Genomic DNA, 25,122 nt, shown 5'->3' with positions numbered 1-25,122 from the left:
GACCATAAAATTTCTAGGAGAAAATATACAAAAACATCTTAAAGACATTGTGGTATGTGGTGGTTTCTTGGACCTTACACTGAAAACATATACAACAACAAGAACAAAAATAAAGAAATGAGACCTCCCCATAACTAAACACTTTTGCATCAAATAGGACTTTGTCAAAAGGCTGAAATAGCAGCCAACTCAATGGGAGAAATTATTTTGAAATCACTATCTGAGAAGTGTTTAATATCCACGATATACGAAGAGAAGTTACAACTCAACAAAAAAAAGCCAAACGACCCAATTTAAAAACAGGCAAAAGATCTGAATAGACATTTGTGCAAAGAAGAAATAAAAATGGCAAAAAAAAAACATGTAAAAAATATTCAACATAACAAATGATTAGGGAATTGCAAATTAAAACTACAATGAGGGAAGTGGTTTTGGCCCAACGGATAGGGCGTCGACATACCACATGGGAGGTCTAAAGTTCAAACCTAGGGCCTCCTGACCCATGTGATGAGCTGGCACACTAGCAGCACTGATGCACACAAGGAGTGCCGTGCCACGCAGGAGTGTTCCCCATGTAGGGAAGCCCCATGCCCAAGGAGTGCACCCATAAGGAGAGCCGCCCAGTGCATAAAAAGTGCAGCCTGCCCAGGAATGGCACCGCACACACGGAGAGCTGATGCAGTAAGATGATGCAACAAAAAGAGACACAGTTTCTGGGTGCCACTGACAAGAATCCGCACAGACACAGAAGAACTCACAGTGAATGGACACAGAGAGCAGACAATTGGGGGGTGGGGGAGTGGTTGGGGAAGGGAAGAGAAAATAAAAAAAAAACTACAATGAGATATCATTTCACACTTATGAGAATTGCCACTATTAAAAAGACAGACAAATAAAAGTGTTGGAGAGGATGTGAACAGATGGAAACAGTTATTCACTGTTGGTGGGAACGCAGAAGGTACAGCCACTGTGGAGGACTGTTTGGAAATTCCTAAAAGAATTTGCATAAAGATTTGCCACATGACCCTGCAATATCACCACTGAGTATATACCTAGAAGAACTGAAAGTAGCGATGCAAACAAACATCTGCACACCTGTGTTCAAAGCAGTGCTATTCAGGACTGCAAAAAGATGGAAACGACCCAGGTGTACATCAACCAATGAATGGATCAACAAACTGTGGTGGATGCACATGATGGAATATCACGCAGCTGTAAGAAGAAGAAGTGTGAATATCAAGGACATTATGCTGAGTGAAGCAAGCCAGACACAAAAGGACAAATACTGTACAATTTCATTACTATGAACTACATATATTGTGGAACATATTTTAAGAATCCTCTTAAGTAGACTAATAGAAAGAAACTCAAAGATGCAATTAGATTAGTGGTTAATTGGGGCTAGGGAAGGCATACTAAGGTGTGTGGAGTTTTTCTCCTTGGAGTAATGAAATAAATCTAAAAATTTTTCTGATGATTTCACAATATTGTGATTCTACTAAAAGTCATTGATTATACACTTTAGATAGATCATATGGTACGTGAATATATCTCAATAAAACTGCTTAATAAAGTAATTGTTGAAGAACAGCCAGAAATTGCAGCTAGGTACAGGAAGAGAAAAAGAGACTGAGAAGTGAAGAATTTTCTTGTTTGCTTTTTTATTATTACTGAAATAATGAAAAAGCTCTAATAATGATTGGAGTGATGAATGCAGAAGAAAAAAATAATACAGAAGGATTTTTACTTCAACATATGGGTGACTTACCTGCTGAGACAGGTTTTATGTTGGATATTCCCCAGGAAACTTCTGAGTTCAGAAGGAAGGTAGTAAACCGCGGGCAGGCCCCGCTGGGCTTCTGTGCACCCACATCTCCCTGCACCCGGGGCTGGTGCAGTGTTCTGGGCCTGCCAAGCTTCCAGGTGGCAGTGAACTCCTGGACCAGCACACTGTGGCCATCTCCTGACTGGAGAGGGCAGGGGCTGGTGCCATGGAGGCAGGAGGACTCCAGCTAAGCGGAGTGATGTGGGGAGTCACATGCAGGCTTTGTGCTGCACCAGGAGCTTTCTCCTTGGATCCTCCACGGGGCGGGGATAAAGCCTGGGTCCAGGACAGCAGTGGCCCCGGAGTCTGGGCTTGGGCTGGAGGCTCCCGGATCCTGCTCCTTCTGGGCCCTTCCCCCTGAAGCTTCAGGGTCACTGCGCTGAGGAGTCCACATCACCAGGCTCCGCAGACTGGCCCTGAACGCTCCCAACACCGTCTTAGAGATGAAGGCGCGGGGAGGGCAGGTGAGGGGCACGTTTTCACCACCCAGCTGGGCCGGCGCTTCCCGCGCTGTGGCCGCCCGCCTGCAGGGGGCGCGCTGCCGCCTCTCCTGAGGAAACCCCGGAAACGCCCCCGCGTTCCTGCGGGAGGAACAGCCACGGCGGGAGGTGGAAGGCCTGGTCCCGCGCGGCCGCGGGGAGCTGCCAGGACGGGGTGCTCGGCGGTGGGCGTGAGGAGAGAGCCCCTCTTTCCGCGGGGGCGCGGGGCTGCGTGGCGGTGCTTGGAGCGCTTTCTTCCCTAACGTGAGCGGAGGACTCGGGTTCCTGCGCCGCCCCCGTTAGTTCATCGTCTCCTCAGGGGACGCGCAGGAGGCGTGTTCGCCCAGAGCCCCCGCTCACTGAGGCCGCCAGCTCGAGCCGGGCGTGCTGTCGGGTGTGTGCGGGTTCAGGACTCTTGCTGGAGACAGTCCTGACGGAGCTTCAGAGAGGAAGGACGTCTGCAGCCTGAAAGGGTAGGAGAGTACTGCGGCTTCCAGTGGAGAGGTCGGGGGCGGGCGTGGCCCAGCCCTGGGCTGAGGGAAGGGGCGCTCCTCGGCGCGGCGCCCTCGGCGGTCACAGAGGGGCGGCTGCTCCTGCACCGCTGACAGAGGCGAAAGAAATGTTGACAGACTTACAAGTAGGGGCAGTGCGGCTCCCAGCATTACTTTTAGGTGTTAGTAACCCCAAATTCCAACATTCCTGATAATTTTATATTTCTGACTTTAGTTAAAGCAAACTTTTGAGTAAATTTTTTATTTAAGGTACCAAGGCCGGGGAGTGAATCCGGGACCTTGAGTGTGGGAAGCTGGCAGTACACCACTGAGCCACTCTGGTTCCCCAATGGTGGTTTTTTGTTTGTTTTGTTTTAAGGAGGCACCGGAACCGAACTGGGACCTCACATGTAGGAAGCAGGCGCTCAACCCCTGGGCCCATATGAGCTCCCTAAGTTCATTAATGTTACTTTTAATTTATCTTGTTTTCAAGGACAAAACTGCCATGTTGCACAATTTCTCATGAAAAAGTCAGAATTTTCTATTACTTCAAGTTTAGCTTGCTGGCATGTCCTTTTTTGCAGTGTGACTGTTACTGTTTAAAAAATACCTAGAGGTGATACCTGCACACCATGAGAATGTAGTAAATGTCCCGGGATTATACCCTTTAAATTGGTTAGTTGTTTGTTATGAAGATTTTACAAGATACTTCGCCTTCCAGTTGTAGTAAGTTGCACTAAGTAAAATTTATGCATCAACAGAAATCAGTTTTTGAAGTTCAAGACCCAGTTGTAATTTTCAATACCTACTATTGCATACTGCCGAAAAGTACCTAAATTGAAATATGTCCAGTACTTAAATTATCACTTTATTTAAGAGCTGCGTCAGAAACTGTTGTTTTGTAAGTCATATGTATTCAGCGAAAGTAAATTTCTCCTGTAGAAAATACAAAATCTAACTTTAATTTTGTATATTTCCATGATAAGGTGAAATCAGTATGCCTACAATCTCATTTTGTACATGCGTATCTTTTGTAGGCATGTAACTGTAACAATATGTGTTTTTTAAATTGCCAAACAGTGTATTCATGTGGTAGAACAAGATACAGACAACTAATAGGAATTTGAAAATCTCAATGTACTCCATTTAAGAAATTACTGTTGTTGCTTTGAAAAGGTACTTCACTTTTCTTCTCAAATTTACTTGAAATGCACACAGATAATTACTTCTTGAATAGACAGGTTTCACACCACAGTTTGCAATTAATGTTGAAAAAAATACTTGATAATTTAAATCACAATGAATGAGTGACTTTATTTTATTTATTCAGTCATTCAGTAATATAGGTGACATACAGACCTATGCAAGGAATGATTTTATAATTATTGCTGTGTAATTCTACCCTGTAGTAAAACTGAAGCCAGGAATCTGATATATGACTTGTTCAGTTGTGGTACATTCCCACATGATTTGACCAACACTAAAATATTAACACAATGTCAAGATGTTTTCCTTTTTCTTTCTTCCTTTTTTTTTTTTTTAAGAGCAACTCAGTGATTTGGGCGTTGGTTAGTATAATACCAAGAGCCTAAGGAGAAAAGTACAAAATGGCCCTTAACACCAATGCCAGTATATGGTTACAACTAAGGCTATTACTAATTCTTGTGCTCCTTAATCACTTTTGTTTAGAACATAAATCAAAGCCATTAACTTGAACTTGAGATATATACGCAATACATATACAACCTTATGAAAAATACTTTTCGTAAGAAACATCACACTTTTAAAATATTGGAAACTGAGTGTGCCGATTTGTATCTTGACTTAGAACAAGAAGAGAACATGCAATTAGGGAGGTTTTTACTGATAGTAAAGTTCTTCAAGTTAATGGCCTTCCTTTCTCTTTATACTTACCACAGGCTACCCAGTGTCCTGAGAGGATTCATTGTGAGAAAAGTGTCAGTCACAGTTTTAAGACCTTACTTTGAAAGGAATTAAGGAGAAAGCAAATTGGAAGGTAAGATTTCATCTTTGTTTTTGTATTGAAAAAGTTTCAATGAGTTTATTATAAATGTATCTAAGCCATTAATTTTTGCAGCCTTCAAGTAAAGTCTATGGAAAGAGATTGGTAGAGATCATCTAATTTTAAATTTTGACGTCATACATTCGGGTCCGTGGCACAATCCCTAGCCAGTAACAGCACAGCATGCTTAGATATGTCATTAGTCCCTTAATAGAAGTTAGTTTCAAAAACTGGGAGATTTCTGCTTTAGTCATACATTCTTTAACATCTTGTTTATTAGTAAAAATGAGCAAACAAGCTTTTTTTAGGTCCTAATGCACTATGTCTTCTATATAGCTTCCTACACTTCCTCTTGTAGGGGAAGTATGCCCAGTTTCAAGTTTTATTCATAGAAAATTGATAAAGGATGGTAGTTTTCTCTGCATTATCCAGTCCAGCAATGATAATTTTGTGCTCCTGGTCATTGAACAGCCTCCATATCCTGGTGTAGAGAATTCCCATTCTGGGGCAGCATACTCCCCTCCAGCCACCTGGGTCATCTGGCCTTCCCCAGTCCAAGGTAAGGGAGAGGAGAGTGACGCAGCAGAGCCTCTGCCTCTGCCGCTTCTCCCACACTTGGCAACCAGCTTGATTTCTTTTTTTTTTTTTTTTAAAGATTTATTTTCTTTTATTTAATTTCCCCCCCTCCCCTGGTTGTTTGTTCTTGGTGTCTATTGGCTGCGTCTTGTTTCTTTGTTCGCTTCTGTTGTCGTCAGCGGCATGGGAAGTGTGGGCGGCGCCATTCCTGGGCAGGCTGCTCCTTCTTTTCATGCTGGGCGGCTTTCCTCACGGGCGCACTCCTTGCGCGTGGGGCTCCCCCATGCGGGGGACACCCTTGCATGGCACGGCACTCCTTGTGCGCATCAGCACTGCGCATGGCCAGCTCCACACGGGTCAAGGAGGTCCGGGGTTTGAACCGCGGACCTCCCATATGGTAGACGGACGCCCTAACCACTGGGCCAAAGTCCGTTTCCCAGCTTGATTTCTGAGAACTGCAAGGAGACCTAAACCCAAGCCGACCAGCCTCGCAAGCCACCATCCTCTCCCAGTTCCTTACTGGTGGCTGCCGTGGCACCTACCAAGTGGGTGGGGTGTAATAATATTTGCAATCATGATGAGTGTTTTTCAAATTCCTTAATTTTCTCTTTACTTTCAGTTTGAAAGGGACCATCCTTTTTCAGTGGTCGTTGGCCCTGTATTTGGGGGATTGTTGCTGTTCCATTAGAGAATGTGGCGGAAATCCCCAGGATGGGAGTTCAGTATTCTTTCGTGTGCATCTCTACCCACTGTGGTAATCCCCCATGAACATTTGAACATATTAATACACCTTATATGTAAGCCCAGGTGAACTTCCTGTCATTTATCTCGCATCACTGAACAACCCACACCAGTGCTCCTCCCTTGCCATAGTTGTAACCCTTCTGTGATCCAAAACTTCTTAAAAAATGAAACCAAGTATATTGCCAATTAGATTAAGAGGAAAATGAGGTAGTAATGATAGGTTTAAACATAAATAAAATGTGTAATCATTTAGCAAAACTAAAACTAAATGTAAAAAAATTTGGGGTATTAAAATGAAAAATATTAAAAATAATTTATTTATAATGTTTTCCCTTTCATCACTGTAATAACCGTTGTCCTGTATGTACAGTGGTAATTTCTTACACTTCTTCCTCAGTGTCTTTTTTTCCATTATGTCTTCAAAGAAGGTTTAGGTCATGGTCCATATACCCAACATCCTCCCTTAAGAATGTTGCGAAATGGCCAGATGGAAAGAAAAAGGATAACATAAAAATAGGGGTTATTTTAAAACTACAATACATGATTACCTAAAGTATGTTTTAAAACATATGCCCCAAAAGTATTTTTTTCAGCGCAGTGAATTTTTAAGAGCAAATATTACAAAGAAGGTAAGATGCGTTTCTAGGAATTGGTCCATGTTGTCAAAGATATCTGTTCAGGCACAATTGCTTGTGGTGTACTTTTTTTTTTTTTTAAAGATTTATTTTTATTTATTTAATTCCCCTCCCCTCCCCCAGTTGTCTGTTTTCTGTGTCTTTTTTGCTGCGCCTTGTTTCTTTGTCTGCTTCTGTTGTCGTCAGCGGCATGGGAAGTGTGGGCGGCGCCATTCCTCGGCAGGCTGCTCCCTCCTTCGCGCTGGGCGGCTCTCCTTGTGGGTGCACTCCTTGCTTGCGCGTGGGGTTCCCCTACGTGGGGGACACCCCTGTGCGGCACGGCACTCCCTGCGCGCATCAGCACTGGGCATGGGCCAGTTCCACACGGGTCAAGGATGCCCAGGGCTTGAACCGCGGACCTCCCATGTGGTAGACTGACGCCCTAACCACTGGGCCAAAGTCCGTTTCCCATTGTGGTGGGCTCTTAAAACCCATTTTAGAAATGTCACTACTCTGATTACTCACTTTAGTGAATAGATTGTTCTTTTCTTTTATTCTCAACCCATCTACCTAAAGGATTTTCTTATTTGTTGATCTTTTCGCAGAACTAACTTTTAGTTGTGTTGATTCTATTGTTTTTCTATTGTTTCATTCATCTCCGCTCTAATCTTTATTTCCAGCTTTGGATTTAGTTTGCTCTTCTTTGTGTATTTCCTTAAGATATAAAATTATGTTCTTGATTTGAGATGGTTATTCTTTCTAAATAAAGTTGCTTTTTGCTATAAATTTCTCTGTTAATGTTTTCAGTGCATCTTTTAAGATTGATATGTTGTGTATTCATTTCTGTTTCTCTCAGGGTGTTGTCTAATTCCGCTCATGATTTCATTTGTGAACCATAGATTCATGTGTGCTATTGAGTTTCCACATACTTGCGAAACTTTCTAATTTACCTTCTATTTTTGATTTCTAGTTTCATTCTACTTTGGTAAAAGAAGATACATCATGTTTCAGTGTTTTTATATATGTTGTGGGGTAACGTATGGTCTATTCTAGAAATATTCCATGTGAACTTGAGAAGAATATATTCTATGGGATCTAGTTGGCTTATAGAGTTGTTCGAGTCCTCTCTATCCTTAATGATTGTCTGTCTAGTTTTTCTATCCATTTGTGAAAGTGGAAAATTAAATTCTCCAACTATTATGATAGATCTATTTCTCACTTAAAATACATCATTTTTTCCTCTCTGTATTTAAGTGCTCTGTTGTTCCATGTATGTATGTTTTTAGTTATTGTATGTTCTTGATATTGACCCTTTTATGAATATATAAATACTTTGTCTTTTGTAGACATGGTTGCTTTAATTTTGTTTGCTATTATTCAAGTGAGCCTAACTTTCTTTTTGTTATTATCTGCATGCCTTATTTCAGTACTGTTGCCAACTTTCTCACTTTCAACCTCTCTGGGCCTTTGGTTCTAAAGTGACTCTGGGGACCAGGTGTACTTCAGTGGTTTTTTACTTTAGTTTTTATAAATTATGTATTTATTTCTAATATTTAAACCTGTCATTACTACCTCATTTTTCTGTTATTGAATTTGGCAATATATTAGGCTTAATGTTTTAAAAAGTTTTGGATCACAACAGGATTCAACTATGGCAGGGGAGGAGCATTGTTGTGGGGTGTCATTGATGGGGGATGCATGGAAGGGAGTTCACCTGGGCATGCGTATAAGGTATATAGATATGTTTGGATATTCAGTGGGTATTGACACAGTGGGTAGAGATTCACACAACTGAGGGAGTGTAGGGTTCCCTTCCTGGGGAGCTCTGTGACATTCCCCAATGGGAAAGCAACCAAGTGTGAGGGCAATGATCAGTGAAGAAGGATGGCCCAATGATGAGCCCTCAATACTGATGACTATGCTTAATGAGCCTATTGTGCTTGTAATTTCAACTTGGCCTGGTTTTGCAGGGTGCCTAAGAGCTACCTCCTGAGAGCCTCCATGTTGCTCAAGTGTGGCCACTCTCTAAGCCAAACTCAGCCAAACTCACGTCCCAGCGTGGGACATGACTCACGGCGATGAGCCTCCCTGGCACTGAGGGATTACTACCAAGCATGGCTTGTGAATCTACTAGAAAAAGACCTTGAATAAAAGGGGGAAATGATAAAGACAAATGAGTTCATAATCTTAAGAGACTTAAATGTGTTGGGAGGTCATCAGAGGGGTCAAGCTTACGCATGTCTCAGCAGGGTCTCAGAGATAGCCAAAGTAGATACAAACCCAGGTGGTGGTGCTTTGAGGACTACGGAACACCCAGGTCCTATGGTCCTGGCAGGTGGCTCCGGAGTTCAGTTCCTTGCCTATGGGCCCATCTTTGGAATTTGTGCTCCTGAGTGTTATGAAGTTGGATTCCGATGCGACTTCTCTACACGTGCCTCTTCTGTCCCTTATATTGAACCTCTGGTTGGTGCTGGGGTTGGTGTATGCCCAGGAGACTTGCATCTTTGGGCTGTCCATGTGCAAGCTGGGTCCTGAGCCTCAGAGGTGTTGCAACACCTCCTCTCCAATTGATTGGATTTACCCAGGTCAGCTGACAGGGAAGTGAGGATGGACAACCACCACACCAGGAAACCAAGAGAATCTACAGCTGTGGGTACAAGAGTCCTATCCAGCAGCCATATGGGATCGAAGCCCCTTCTCAATTGAGAGGCGGAATGGGCATCACCTTCCCAAGGTCCTCAGGATGGAGGAGTAAAATATGATTAGAGTAGACTTACTGTATTTTACTATAAAATTATTGAGACTCTGAAAATGAACTAAATTGTATCATTGATGTGGAGACAATGGCCACTGGAGTTGCTGACGCAGAGCGAGGTTAAAGGAGTTGTGATATGGGGGCATTTTCGGGATTTGGAGTCGTCTTGAATGATATTACTGGGACAAAGCAGGACATTATCCTGACATAACCCACTGAATGGACTGGGAGAGAGTGTAAACTACAATGTAAACTATAATCCATGCTGCGTAACAGTGCTCCAAAATGTATTCATCAAATGAAATGAACGTGCCACACTAATGAAAGAAGTTGTTGATGTGGAAGGAGTGGGGGTTGTGGGGAGTGGGGCATGTAGGAAGCTCCTGTATTTTTTAATGTAACATTTTGTGTGACCTACGTATCTTTTAAAAATAAAAGTCTGTTAAAAAGAAATAAAATGAGTCTTGGGGAGTGGGCGTGGCTTAGTGTTTGAGCACCTACTTCCCGTGTATGGAGTCCCAGGTTCAATCCCCAGTACCTCCTAAAAAAAAAGTCAAGTGGGTCTCTTACAGGCAATACATGGTTGTATCATTGTTTATATATGCCAAACTTTGCTTCATTGAAGTAATTACAGAGAAAGTATTAACTAAATACAGCAGAGACTGCCACAATATATCAAATTACTTACAGCAAAAGAATTAAAATTGACACTCGTATTTTACATATATTTTTGGTCCATGTTTTTAATTGAAACTTTGTAGTGGACCATTTTAATTCCCTTCTCATTTCTGTTTTTCTCTATTTTAAACATTATCAAAATAATTTCTAACTTATAGGACAATGCAGAAGTAAAGAATATCGGCATACATTCCTGCTTCTCATACCTAGATCCACCGTTTTTAATATTTTGCCATATTTGCAGTTCCTTTCTTCTTCCTTCCTTCTCCCTCCCTCCCTCCCTCCTACGCATTTAAGGGTAGGTAGATACACCTTGCTCCTTGAACACAATATTCCATGTACATTTCCTCAGAACTAGAATCTTCACTAATGTACCTGCCTTATGTACTGCTAAATTTAAAATGTTTAATATTGCTATAAGGCAATATTGCTGTAAGTCTCTATTCCAATTTTTTAATATGTCCCAGTAATGTCTCTAAGTCTTTTTTCCTCCATTATTAGATCTCGTCTAGGATCATATATTGCACTGAATTGTCCATGACTTTAGTTGCTCTTTTCTTAAATTGTGGAAACATATACAATGTATACTTAACTATCTCAACCAATCCCACGCATACCATTCAGTGGGATTAATTACACTGACCCTGTGCTAAGGTCACCACCATCCATTACCAGAACTTTCCTATCACGCTAAACAGAAACCCTGTATCCATTCTGTGTTAACTCTTCTTGCCCCTCTGTACTGCATCAGGTAAGCTGTAATCAACTTTGTCTCTGAACTTTGCCCATTTCATTTGTTTCAAATGAGTGAGCTTATGCAGTATGTCTCTGTGTCTGACATTTTCACTCAGTGTGATGTCTTCTAGTTCATTCATGTTGTACCATGTTTCAGGACTACATTCTTTTTACAACTGAATAATATTCCATTGTATGTATGTATCACATTTTTTTATCCACTTACCTGTGAATGGATACTTGGGTTCCGTCCATCTTTTGGCTATTATGAAAATGCTGCTGTGAGCAGTGGTGTAAAACTATCTGTTCAAGTTCCTGCTCTTCCATTCTTTCGGGTATATGCCAGGTCATGTGACAATTCTGTTTCCTCCAAACTGTTTTCCACGGTGTATGTAGCATCATTTTTCATTCCCTTTAGCAATGTACAGGGCTCTCTGATTTTCTCCATCTTTGCTGTTATTTATTTTTAATATCCATTCTCATGAGTGTAAGCTACTAATATTTCTCTTTTTTTTTTAACTTGTACTTGTGGTTCCATATATATTACTCATAATTTCCCATTTCAGCACTTTCAAGGGGACAATTCAGTGAGCTGAATTATGTTCATGATGTTGTGCTAACCACCAGTATCCAGTACCCCAAATTGTTCATTACCTCAAACAGAAACTCTGTACCCATTAAACAGTACCACCTCTCCTCCCCTCCAGCCTTGGACAACATAAAATCTACCTGCCTCTATGAAATGTCCTTCTTCTCATTATTTCATATAAACAAAGATTAGACAATATTTGTCATTTTGTGTCTGGGTTATTTTCCAAAACATTATGTCTTCAAGGTTCGTGGATGTTGTAGTATGCATTGTGACATCCTCCACTTTTATGACTGAATATTATTCCAATGTGTGCATACCACTTTTTGTTTATTGATTCACCTGCTAATGGACACTTGTGTTGCTTCTACCATTTGTCTACTTTGAACAATGCTGCTGTAAATATTGGTGCACCAATAACTATCTGAGTCTCTGCATTCAGTTCTTTTGAGTATACACCAAGAAGTGGGATTGCTGGGTCATCTGTAATTCTGTTTAACTTTTTGTGGAACTGCCAAGCTGGTTTCCACAGTGTCTGCACCCTTTTACAATGTCTCTAGTAATATTAGGATTCCTATTTCTGTGTATCTTCACCAACTTTACTTTTTTTTTAGGTAACAAAATCAGTGGATGTTAATTGGTATCTCATTGTGGTTTTGATGTGCATTTCTCGGATAACCAGTGATGATGTGTATCTTTTCATGTGCTGTTGGCTATGTGTATATCTTCTTGAGAAATTCCACTTAAATCATGAGTGAAGCCTTACTGTCTTAGACTTTACTGCATTGGGAAGTGTTTTGTTTTTTTCTCTAAGCAAGTTTATTAAGATAAATTCACATACTATCCAGTCCAACTAAAGTATACATAAATGACTTTTTGTATAATCCCAGCATTGTACATTTATCTCTCTAGTCAATTTTAGAGCATTTCCATTACTCAAAAAAAAAAACAAACCCTACCCCTTAGCAGTCACCACTCAATTCCTCTGCCTTCCCCACCATATGTAACTATTAATCTAATTCCATCTCTATAAACCTATTTATATTCTTTTTAAAAAAGGTTTATTTTTTATTTATTTATCTCCCCTTCTCCCACCCCCACCCCAGTTGTCTGTTCTCTGTGTACATTTGCTGCGTGTTCTTCTTTTGTCTGCTTCTGTTGTTGTCAGGGGCATGAGAATCTGTGTCTCTTTTTGTTGCATCATTTTGCTGTGTCAGCTCTCTGTGTTTGCAGTGCCACTCCTGGGCAGGCTGAACTTTCTTTTGCACTGGGCGGCTCTTCTTACGGGGGGCACTCCTTGTGCATGGGACTCCCCTATGTGGGGGACACCCCTGTGTGGCAGGGCACCCCTTGCACGCATCAGCACTGCGCATGGGCCAGCTCCACACAGGTCAAGGAGGCCCGGGGTTTGAACCGTGGACTTCCCATGTGGTAGACGGACACCCTGTGCTTTGAGCCAAGTCTGCTTCCCTGTATTCACATTTTATATGAGTGGAGTCTAACGATATAAAGTACTTTGTGTCTGATTTCTTTTACTTAGCTTAATTTATTTTTAGCCATTGATGGGGAAAATATTAATGTATTACTATTCTCTACAGTTCAAGTTTGCTTTAGGTGTATTTCCACCCAATTACCACCCTATTTTTTAACATCTTTTGATATTAACATACATTTGTTTTGATTCAGGGAAGAATACTCTTATATTTATACTATTGATCACACACATTAACTACACACAGGATTCACTTTGCTTATACAGTCTCATACTTCATCTTCTAGCTTTCCTTCTAGTGGTATACACGAACCTAAACTTTCCCTTTCAATCACCGTCACACCGACCCACGTGTTAGGACTGTGACTTATAATCACTATAATGTGCTATCATCACCTCTCCATTTTCAAACATTAACAATCAGCCATATTATAAATCCTGCACATTTAAACGTCAGTTTATCTTCTGGTGACCTATATTCTAGCCATTAACTTCATGAGTTTGCCCATCATATTTAATTCCTATTAGTGAGATTATATAATATTTGTCCTTTTGCATCTGTCTTTGTTTCATTCAACATAATGTCTTCAATGATCATCATGTCACATGGATCGAGAATATCTTACAGCTGAATAATGTGGTAGGTGGACGCCCTAACCATTGGGCCAAGTCCACTTCCCCTACAATGATTTTCATATGCTCTTCTAATCCTTTTTATTTCTGTAAGTTCAGCAGTAATATTCCCCCTTTTCAATGCAAATGATTTTTTTTTTAAAGATTTATTTATTTATTTAACTCTCCCCCTCCCCTGGTTGTCTGTTCTTGGTGTCTATTTGCTGCATCTTGTTTCTTTGTCCGCTTCTGTTGTCCTCAGCAGCAAGGGAAGTGTGGGCGGCACCATTCCTCGGCAGGCTGCACTTTCTTTTCACGCTGGGCGGCTTTCCTCACGGGCGCACTCCTTGCGCGTGGGGCTCCCCCGCGCGGGGGACACCCTTGCGTGGCACGGCACTCCTTGCGCGCATCAGCACTGCGCATGGCCAGCTCCACACGGGTCAAGGAGGCCCGGGGTTTGAACCGCAGACCTCCCATATGGTAGACGGACGCCCTAACCACTGGGCCAAAGTCCGTTTCCCGCAAATGATTTTTATTATTTGCATCCTCTCCTTTTTTGTCAGCTTATCTAATATTTGTCATAAGTTTGGACATTTTGTGTTTTCATTTTCATTCATCTCTAGATATTTCCAGATTTCCTCATGACTTCTTTGACCCATTGGGTCTTGAAGAGTGTATTGCTTAACTCCCCCATATTTGTGAATTTTCTGGTTCTCTAGTTACTGAAGTTTAATGGCATTTCACTGTGGTTAGATACAATATTTTATATGATTTTGATCTTTCAAAATTTATTGAGACTTGTTTTGTGATATAGCATATAACCTAATCTGGGATATAATCCTTGTGCACTTGAGAAGAATTTGTACTCTATTGCTTTCAAACAGATGTGTTACATATTTCTTGCACATACATCCTCTCTCTTTCTGTTATAAACATCTATATAGGACTGCTTGGGCTAGTTGGTACATACATTCATTCCAGTCCTCCATTTCCTTTTTCACCTTCAGTTTGAAAATGCTAGCCAATATTGAAAGTGGTATATTGAAATCTGCTACTATTAATACAGCCCTACCTATTTCTCACATCAAATCTGTGAATGTTTGCTTCATATATTTTGTGCCTCAAGATTATGTACATCTATTTTTATAATTGACTCTTTTTTCAGTATATAGGGTCTTCCATTGTTCCTTCTAAAAGTATTTGACTTTGTTCGTTTTGTTTGATGATAATTTAACCATTCTCACTCTGTTTTGCTTAATATATTCATGGAATAGTTTCCATTTTTTCACATTTAACCTCCTCATGTCTGAATTTAAGATGTGTCTCTTGTAAGCAGAATATAGTTTTCATGCTTTTTTATATATTGTTCTGATTTCTGCCTTTTGACTGGGATATTTAAGCCATTTACTAAATTTTTTTAATTTTTTATTTTTTTCTGTTTTTTAAAATGTTATACTCAAAAAGTATAAGAGATCCCCATATATCCCCACCCCCCTCATCCTACTCCTCCCACATCAACAACCTCTTTCATCATCGTGGGACATTCATTGCATTTGATGAATACATTTTGAAGCACTGCTGCACCACATGGTAATGGTTTACATTGTAGTTTACACTCTCCCCCAGTCCACCCAGTGGGCCATGGCTGGACATACCATGTCCAGCATCTGTCCCTACAGTATCACCCAGGACAACTCCAAGACCTGAAAATGCCCCCACATCATATCTCTTCTGCCCTCTCCCTGTCCTCAGCAGCTACTGTGGCCACTTTCTCCACATCAGTGCTACAATTTCTTCCATTACTAAACACAATAGTTCCATAGTAGAATATCAGTAAGTCCACTCTAATCCATACTCTATTCCTCCATCCTGTGGACCCTGGGATGGTTATGTCCACTCCACCTCTATATCGAGAGGAGAGCTTAGATTCCACATGGAAGATGGATGCAGTTCTCCAGCTTGCAGTTGTAGGCACTCTTGGCTCCGTGGTGTGGTGGTTGACCTTCTTCACCTCCCTGTTAGCTGGTCTGGTTAACTCCAATAAACCAGAGTGTAGGAGTTCCAAGTCTGCTGAGGCTCAGGGCCTGGCTGTCACATGGACAGTCCAGAGATTCAGGTCTCCTTAGCATACATCAACCCCAGCACCAACCACAGGTTCAGTAACAGTGGCAGAAGAGGCATGTGTAGAAACATCACATCTAAGTCCAACTCTATCACACTCAGAAACACAAACTCCAAAGTAGGGCGAACTGACATGACACTGAATTCTGGAGCCATCTACCATGACCATAGAACCTGTAGGTCTCCGTAGCCCTCAAGAGAACCAGTACCTGGGGTTGTATCTACTTTGTCTGTCTCTGGGACCCTGCTGAGGCATGCCTTAGTGCAACCCTTCTGATGACCTCCTGACTATTTTTTGGAGACTCATAGCCATATAAACTCATTTGTCCTTTCCATTTCACCCTTTTATTCAAGTTCAAAAAGCAGATTTTAACACCTGATATTACTTGTAGGCTGAGATATTCTGCTGGTCTGACTTGATCCTTTTATTCAAGGTCTTTTTCTAGTTACATCATCAGTTGGTGCTTGGTAGTAAGCCCTCTGTGCCAGGGAGGCTCATACCTGGGAGTCATGTCCCATGCTGGTGGGAAGTTAATGCATTTACGTGCTGAGTTTATAAGCCATTTACTTTAAATAAAACTGCTGGCAATGCAGGATTTCTGCCATTTTGCCATTTGGTTTTTCGGTCATACTTTTTTTGTACTTCAATTTATTTTTCTTTTAATTTATTTTTTTTATTTTTAAAAATTCTTTAGATACATACATATTATATGAAAAAATAAGCAATTTCCATATGCCCTCCTCCCATCCCCTCCCACTTCCCCACATTAACAACATACTTCATTAGCGTGGTACATTTGTTTCAATTGATGAACATATATTGGAGCATTGCTACTAACCATGGACTACAGTTTACACTTTGTTCCACACAATTTTGTAAGTTTTGACAAAATACACAATGGTCTATATCCATCATTGCAGTGTTAGGCAAGACAAATCCAATATCCCAACAATGTCCCCATATTACACCTAATCTTCCCTCTCCCATCCTTGAGAACCTCTGGTGGCCACTGCCTTTACATTACTGATAGGATTTCTTCCATTGCTAGAAGAAGAACAAGTCTATACTATGATGATAGTTATTCTACTTTAGTCCATTGTTGATTCCCCAGGCTTGAGGATTTTGAGATGGTGATGCCCATTCTGCTTATAAGTTAGTGGGGTCTTAGATCCTATGGGGCAGATGGATAAAACTACCTTGCTTGCAGGTGTAGACATTCTCTGTTCCTTGGGATGGACATTGTCCATCATCATCTCCATGTTAGTTGTCCTGGGTGAGTCCAATGAACTGGAGAGTAGGCATTGCAATTCTGAGATTCAGGGCTTACCTGGCACATGGATGAACCAAAGATTCAAGTCTCTTGACATACACCTGTGAAGTATAATACTAACTAAAAGAAGGGGCAAAAGAGCCATGTGTAGGGAAACCACAAATGAGTCCAATTCCATGACACTGGGAGCTTAAATTCCAAAGTAATAGCCACTGACAGGGTTCTGAATTCCTGAGCTGTCTTATAGTTTAAGGATGTCTCTAGAGCCCCAGAAGTCCCACTATTTGAAGCATTTGTTTACTGTGGCAGCCAGTGAAATCCTGCTGTGACTCTGGAATGAACTCCGAACTCACTTTGAAGTCTCTTAACCCAGAAAACTCATTTGCATGTACTGTTTCCCCTTTTTGGTCATGCTCTTTTTCCATTTCTTTTTGGTGCTTAGTAATAATCCCTCAGTGTGAGGGAACCCATCCTTGGATGCCAAGTCCCACACTGGGGGCAAGTATTGCATTTTGGGGTTAGAGAGAGGCCACATGAGAGTAACAAAGAGACTTTCAGGAGGTAATTCTTTTTTTTTTTTTTTTTTAAGATTTATTTATTTATTTGATGTCCCCCGCTCCCCTGGTTGTCTGTTCTTGGTGTCTCTTCGCTGCGTCTTGTTTCTTTGTCTGCTTCTGTTGTCGTCAGCGGCACGGGAAGTGTGGGCAGCGCCATTCCTGGGCAGGCTGCTCTTTCTTTTCACACTGGGCGGCTTTCCTCACCGGCGCACTCCTTGCGCGTGGGGCTCCCCTACGCGGGGGACACCCTTGCGTGGCAAGGCACTCCTTGCGCGCATCAGCACTGTGCATGGCCAGCACAGCATTCTTAGGCAATCTCTAATATTAGGCTAAGTTTCAATTTCAAAAGAAAAGGTTCATAAGTAGAGGCATCAATATCAAGGACCTGGCATGATGGTCTGTCTTCATTCACCAGGCGCTGCCCTTGTACTTGGAGGATTCTTGCTGATATATTAGAGAATGTAGCAGAACTCTACAGGATGGGAATTCAATATTCTCTCAGTTATTGTGTGTATCTCCACCCACCGAGACAATGCCACATGAACACTTGAGCATACATGCCTTAGAGGCATGCCACAGTTGAACCCCTTCCCACACATACCCGTCACTGACACCCCACACCAGTGAGCCTCCCCACCACTGTTGAGACCCTTCTGTGAACCAAAACCTACCTCTCCAAAAATGAAGCCAAGAAAACAACCATGTGAAATTAATAAGAAAATGAAATAATAATTAGAAGTTTAAAAATAACCAATAAAATACCAAAAAAATTTAAATAATAAAAAAATTTTAGAGATTTTTCTTTCGTCAGTGTAAGATATGTTGTCTTGTGTGTAAAGTGATATTTTCTTCTTTATATTCCCGCAGTGTTTAATTTTTTTCAATTTTCTTCAAAGAAGCTTTAGGATATCTGAAAAGTCACGTAGAGAATGCAGGTGATTCCCATATACCCATCACCCTTCCCTTTTTCTCCTCTCCCCTGTTAATAACCTTTTATATGCAGATGGTACATTTGTTGCAATTGATGTACAAACACTGAAGCATTGCTATTAATTATTGTCAATTGTTTACATTATGGTTTGCATTTTGGATTGTACACTTTTATAGATTTTGATGAAAGGGAGTAGAGGGTTGTAAACCGATGCCCACACAGGCAAAATCGGTGATAAGTTGGAAGGGTGTGGCTGTGCAGTGGGTGATGGTGACAGTGGTCCAGTGATGTGATTGGGTTCAGTGGTGCTGGACTGAGGAGTAGTGAGTGGGGGGGTTTGGTTGGACTGTCTGTGGAAATGGGATGGACAGGGGAAGGAGCATGTGGACTCTGGCGATTTGCAGGTCTGTGGTTAAAACTGCATTGTTGGCAATGTTCTTTTGGCAGATATGGCAGGGAAGGGTTACTGGTGTCAGGTGTTGGGTATGGGGGTGCATGGGACAGGAGACACCTGGGGCAGGCTTCTATGGAATATGTAAGTGTTCATTTTGTCACAGTGTGTAATAGCCGTGTGTGGAGACCCACACAATAATTAAGAAAATGGAAACTCCCATCCTGGGGCATCCAGCTGTGTTCTCAGTTAGAGGGACAAGAATTCCTTGAGAACATAGGCAGTGCCTAATAAAACAGACAGTATGTTAAGCCCTCAATATTATTGCAAGAACTATGAATGTTATTCTTCAAAAATTGAAACTTAGTGGTTACCATAGGTGCTGAGGGGAGTGGGAGGAAAGAATAGAATGGATGGAATGTAGGGCATTTTTAGGGCATTGGAATTGCTCAGCATGATCTTCAATAATGGATACAGGCCGCTTCACATTTTGTCATTGCATTCTTTACTGCCTCCGTTTGTATTTAGTTGCTCTTTGGTTGTAAACCGGTTTGAATCACTTCTCATTTCCTCTTTTGCATAGTTTTTTGATATTTTCTTTGTGATTACCATGGGGGTTAATTTAACACCTGAATCTGTAACAGTATCTTTAGATTTGATACCTACCTAACTTGAATATCATCCACCAACTGTGTTCAGGTACTCCTCCATCCTCCCCTCTTCATGAAGTTGTTGTCACAGATTACATCCAGATTTGTTTTGAGTTCCAAACCACACATTTATCATTATTAAGTCATTGGCATAGTATATTCTGTATGTCAAGTTACATACCAAAAAGTACAATAAAATAGTACTGGCATTTATAATTTCCCAGGTAATTACTTTTACTGGAGATCTTCATTTTTTAATGCTGCTTTGACCTTTTTTTCCCATCTGATAAACACCCTTTAGTTTTTCTTGTGGGTCAGGTCAAGGGGTTGAACCAGGCTAGTAAGATAGAAAATCAGTAGCTGGATCTGGAACCTGGTAAGAAGTCCATGTGGACATCAGCAACCCCAATATGCTGCTGGAAGACTCTTCCCAAGATTCTGCCACTCAGAAGAAGACTTCCTCCAGAAGCCAGGAGAAGCCCCGGATATTCCCCAAGGACTTTATCATTTGGCCCTCTTGGGAGATGGATGGAGGAAATAAGGCAATCAAAACAGTCAACAGCTGGAACTCCTTCCTTGCCATTAACAAAGGGGTGGGATAATTAACAGGTCAAAAGGCAGGCAGGCATGGGGCCTAAGCATGCTCTAGTGTGCTCTCTTGCCTCTGGACCTGGAATGCAGCTGCCTACCTCCCTGCTTGAATCACAGTGCAAGTAAAAGCTGGGCATTTATAACCTATAATGGGAAATTGCAGCCCATAAGTCAGCCCTCTTTATCACTTTTCAGCCCCTTCCTCTCTACCTGGGACACTGCTGTTATTTTCTCCCATTTCTCTTCCCTCCCTGCCTGAATAAATTACTGGCCTAATTCACCCAGCCTCCTCTTGAAATGTATGTCTGCAGCATAGCCAAGAACCTAAATAAAATCTGGTAATAGGGTGAGGAACACTCAGCTTTTGTTTATCTGAGAATGCCTTAATCTCCCCCTCAGTTTTGAAATAGAGCTTCTCTGGATATAAAATTTTTTGGTTCTAATGATTTTCTTTCAGTACTCTATAAATATTTCTTCCCACTGCCTTCTTGCCTCCAACATTTCTTATCAGAAACTGGCACTTAATGTTATTGGGGCTCCCTTGTACATGACATGGTACTTCTCTCTTCCAAATTTCAGTGTTCTCTTGTTATCTTTGGTGTGTGACTCATTCTTTTAAGCAAATTTAGACCTTGTTCCTCTCAATTTCATGAGCCCATTGGCTTCTTCACTAGAATTCTGGAATCTTGACTCAGCCCAGTGGTGTTTTCTCCAAAGTTATTTAAGCAATGTCCTTAGAAAGCTGTGCCCCACAGTACCTGGCACAGCTTTCCCTTCCATGGGTTTCCGAGACAGTCCCTTTTGTTTAATGTGATGCACTGTGGCCTGTAGCTGATTGCATGTGTTTTCTGTGAAGCTTCAGAATTGAAATTGTCCATTAATAACAAAACACTGAAAACTGCCCAGTTAACTTATTATTGATTTATGAAAGTGAAAGTTCTGCTGAAAGTTCATTACAACAATAATGCAATTGAGAAGATTTGGTTGCTTCTGTGAAATTGTGACCAATAACACTATACTGTTGTCTATGTTAGAGAAAAAATGGCGCTCACTGGGATATGGAGACTGAGGATTGCAGGCAGGCAGTTTATTGGGAAGCTCTCCCAGTGGAGGGGTCTGAAGATGAGGCTTAAGCTCACTCGTGGAAGGATGGAAGGTGCAGATGTGAATTTATACATACATCAATAGGCAGGAAAGCATTAGTTCGAGGAGAGAGTGTTAGACTCTGAGTATAGCCTCTGGTTAATAAGGGGCTGTAAAAGTGAGTTATTCTTGTGCAGGGCTTGGGGGTAGTGGGCTAAGAGGCAGGGTATTCTTGGAATGCAGGGCCTGGAAGGGATGGGTCCTTATTGGCTGCATTTCCATTGTGCTGTCCTCTGCAGTAAGCAGCTTTCTCAATGCATAGGAGTGGAGTCACAGCCTTATGACCGGTTAATCAGTTCAAACCTTGTAGCTCTAACATTCCTCTTAGATTACATGTATATGATGAAGGACCTAAGTAATGGGAATACTGGGCAGAAAGAAAGGGCGATTGCAGGCAAAGATATATTGGGAAGCTTTCACAACAGAGGGGGTCTGAAGAATAAACTTCAGCCCAGCTCTGGCAGAGGCAGTCATGAGTGGAGGAAAGGGGATATCGACTCATTCTGGCTCCTTTCTGCTGTTAGGGGGGTAAGGGGTTCTCCTCTCATGTAGCTGGTGGGTTTTGCATTGTGGGGTGGTTATTGACTGTTCTTGTAATAGGAAGGTTTCATTTACATATTCTTGGGTGGTTTGAACAACTTGGTGGATGAATCAGGCGAGAAGCTGTAGAAGATAAGAGCCACACATGAGAAGGAAAATAATTATTAGTGGGGTTATTCGGGGTATTAGTATAGCATTAAAGATGAAGAAAAATATGAGAGCCATGTAAAAGCAAAAATGTTTTGAGAGTTTCCATCTAGGGAGATTGTGAAAAAGGCATCTTTGAGGTCTATTACTGTGTAATGTTTGTATTTGGGGAGGGATATGTGATAGGCTATAGGGGTTGGGGACTCAGGGGACTATAGGCTGAGTTGCTTGGTTGACAGCTGTCATGTCTTGGACTAGACAATAATTGCCATTAGGTTTTTAAACAACTAGGATAGGTGTATTAGTGGAGAGTTGGTGGGCGTAACAGCACTGTGGCACAGTTTGTCAATGGTGGGTTTAAGTCCACATTTGGCACTGCAGGAGAGAGGATATTGGGGAATGTTGATGAAAGGAGGGCTGTCTTTTAGGGTGATTGTTACAGGGGAGAGGTGTGAGGCTATTGAGGGAGAGTCAGTGTTCCAGACTGGGGGGTTTACTTTTGTTGTAAGATAAAAAGGGATGTCAGTAGGAGGGGAAGTAGGAGTCAAGGCTGGGGCTGGGGACAAAAGGAGAAGGAAGCTAGCTTGGGGGGAAGGTAGTGAAAAGGAGCTAGAGGAGTGCAGTTTGGATAGAATGTCTCCTCCTAAGAGTGGGGCGGGGCATGATAACTAGGAATTGGTGTGGGAATATGAGATTTTCTGTAGTGCAAGGGAGGGGGTGTGTAATCAAGTGAGAGGAAAGAATACCCCCAACTCCCACAGTAGAAGTTGAGGAAGATGTTAAATATCCTGAATGTTCTGAAACGACCAAGTACGTGGCCCCTGTGTCAGATAAAAAGGAACTCAGCTTCCCTCCAACCTTGATGATAACCCTCGGTTCCCACTTACTGATGGAGATGAGGGGCCTCTCCAAACCCAGACCTGTCAGTCTTCTGCTGTTATTCTGAGTAGGTCAGGAAGGGAAGATGATCCAGGCCAGTAAGGCGTGTTGAAGGGGCTTTCCCAGAAACTGGGTTTTTGGGACAATCCGACTTCCAGTGGTCTCTAAGTCAGCACACTGGACAAGCCCCGGCAAGGTCCTAGATTGGGGTGTGCATGAGCCCAGTGTCCTTCCCTCCAATACCTAACGCAGGGTCCAGGTGGTGGCCACAGGGAAGAAGAGGGATGGGGTTTTTGGAAATCGACTCTGAGGGCAGCAGCAAGGAGGGATCTCGTTTATGTTTTTCTAATTTGGCTTCCTCCTCTCTGTTGTTCAAGACCTTGAAGGCTGCTTTAATTAGGTCTTTCTGAGGGGTTTGAGGGGCCTCCTGTAATTTCTGCCGGTTTTTTTTTTTTTTCTGATATCTGGGTATGTCTTAGTGATAAAGTGGTTATGGGAGTGTAGTCGTCTGGATTCAGAATCCAGGTCAACAGCAATACCACTGCTGGGTATATACCCAGCAGAACTGAAAACAAGGACACAAACCGATATATGTACACCAATGTTCATAGCAGCATTGTTCACTATCGCCAAAAGTTGGAATCAATCCAAATGCCCATCAACAGACGAGTGGATCAATAAAATGTGATATATACACACAATGGAATACTACTCGGCTGTTAGAACAAATACACTACACACACGTGATAACATGGATGAATCTTGAGAACCTTATGTTGAGTGAAGCAACCCAGGCATTGAAGGACAAATACTACATGACCTCAATGATATGAAATAAGCAACCTGCCTCAGAGAGCTAGAGACTGGAAAAGAGGCTTACAGGAAATCGGGGGGTGGAGGAAGGATGTGAGCCGACGTCTGCAGGGGTGGAATCTATGATGAGCTGGTGGTAAGTATTATGAGCACAAAGAAGGGATGAAATGGGGGCAAGGAGTTGCCTTCGGGTGGGGCTTTGCGGGTTTGAGGGGGGCTGGGGTTGGGCGGAGGGGTAATATTGTCCAAAAATTGGGGGGAGGGAGGGGCAACATATGAACATAGGAGAGTGTCAGGGGTTCGTTGAGAGTAAAATGTTGAGAAAATCGTATCAAAATATAATTAGGATGGTTACCTGTTTAGGATGCTCAGGGGGGGATGGTCTGATGCGGGACAGACTCCGGGGGAATAGCTGAAGGCTCATTTTACCATGGTGGGTTGTACCATTGGGTAGAGACCCAAGAAGTGAGAGTTGGGGTGTACCCACATCCTGGGGAGGACTAATGCCATCAAATAGAGAGAACTGTATCTCTCGTGAGAAAGGGTGGCTTCCAGGGCATTAGGGCAGTTGAGAAAGTCAGTCCCTGAACACTGCTGCAAATATCTCTGGACGTGGCTTCTCGGGAAATGGAGATTGGCTGGCGCTGTGGGCCCCAAGGGGAGGGGAAAATGGATGTGGAATGGATGGAACCAAGATAAATGTGGGGGCAAGAGAGGAGTTTCGTGAGAGTACACGAGGATGAATATAAAACATGTAATATTACACCAAAAACATATAGGGGACAAAAGACTAATAATGTAAACCATAATGCAAAACATAGGACAACTAAAAAATTTAGAAAACTGTACATCCTAAAGTATGGACCACATTGTAAGCACGGATGTCACCTTGTTTGAAAGCTATTGTTTCGGAATCTATTTCGGAAAGCTATTGTATATCAGTTTCAGGAAATATATGAATAAGTTAAAAGATTATCGCTGTGGAAGGGAAAAGGTTTTATGGTGGATCTGTGGGAGTACTGTATATTGTATATATGAATTACTGTGATCTAAGACTCTTGTGAAGAGAAGCTCAATAATTAGAAAAAAAAAGAAAAGAAAAAGATAGGACATAGAAATTTATCCAAATCAATATGTACTGTAGATCTAACCTTTAAACTCATCGCTATATTCCATTTTACTAGTAAGGGAAACTGACATTATGTTGGGATTCACTTTACAGAAAGTTTTGGATCACAGAGTGGTTCGACAATGGCGGCAGAGGAATACTGATATGGGATGTTATTGACAGGCTATATATGGTTACAGGGAGTTATACAGGGCATATGTCCAGAGTACATGGTAATGTTTAGATATACTCATAGTGGAAACAATTAAAAACAACAGCTGGGGGGGTACTGGGTTCCTGGCCAGGGGGTCTCTGTCATGGTCCCTGGGGGAGCAGCGGCAGTCCACCAGGTGCAACGGTAAGAACC

The 25,122-nt window shown here is 42.0% G+C and overlaps 1 long non-coding RNA gene across 8 annotated transcripts in view; it reads left to right on the top strand.

Annotated features, from left to right (window-relative positions):
* Positions 1–2,388: 2,388 nt before the first annotated feature.
* Positions 2,389–25,122, top strand: part of LOC131274948 (uncharacterized) — a 114,966-nt gene continuing 92,232 nt past the window's right edge. For 4 of the 8 annotated variants that reach the window (XR_011646740.1, XR_011646738.1, XR_011646737.1 and 1 more), the window contains exons 1-3: positions 2,400–2,777; positions 4,715–4,812; positions 5,290–5,377. This is a non-coding gene — a long non-coding RNA (uncharacterized lncRNA). Of the gene's footprint in view, positions 2,778–4,714; positions 4,813–5,289; positions 5,378–6,013; positions 9,966–25,122 lie in introns of those variants that run through there. The other 4 variants (XR_009182270.1, XR_009182272.1, XR_011646741.1 and 1 more) reach the window with 4 other exon arrangements.

Source organism: Dasypus novemcinctus, chromosome 21 (assembly GCF_030445035.2).
Source record: "Dasypus novemcinctus isolate mDasNov1 chromosome 21, mDasNov1.1.hap2, whole genome shotgun sequence".
Taxonomy (NCBI): domain Eukaryota; kingdom Metazoa; phylum Chordata; class Mammalia; order Cingulata; family Dasypodidae; genus Dasypus; species Dasypus novemcinctus.
The sequence above is the reverse complement of the archived record's forward strand: the minus strand, read 5'-3'. Positions and strand labels throughout refer to the sequence as shown.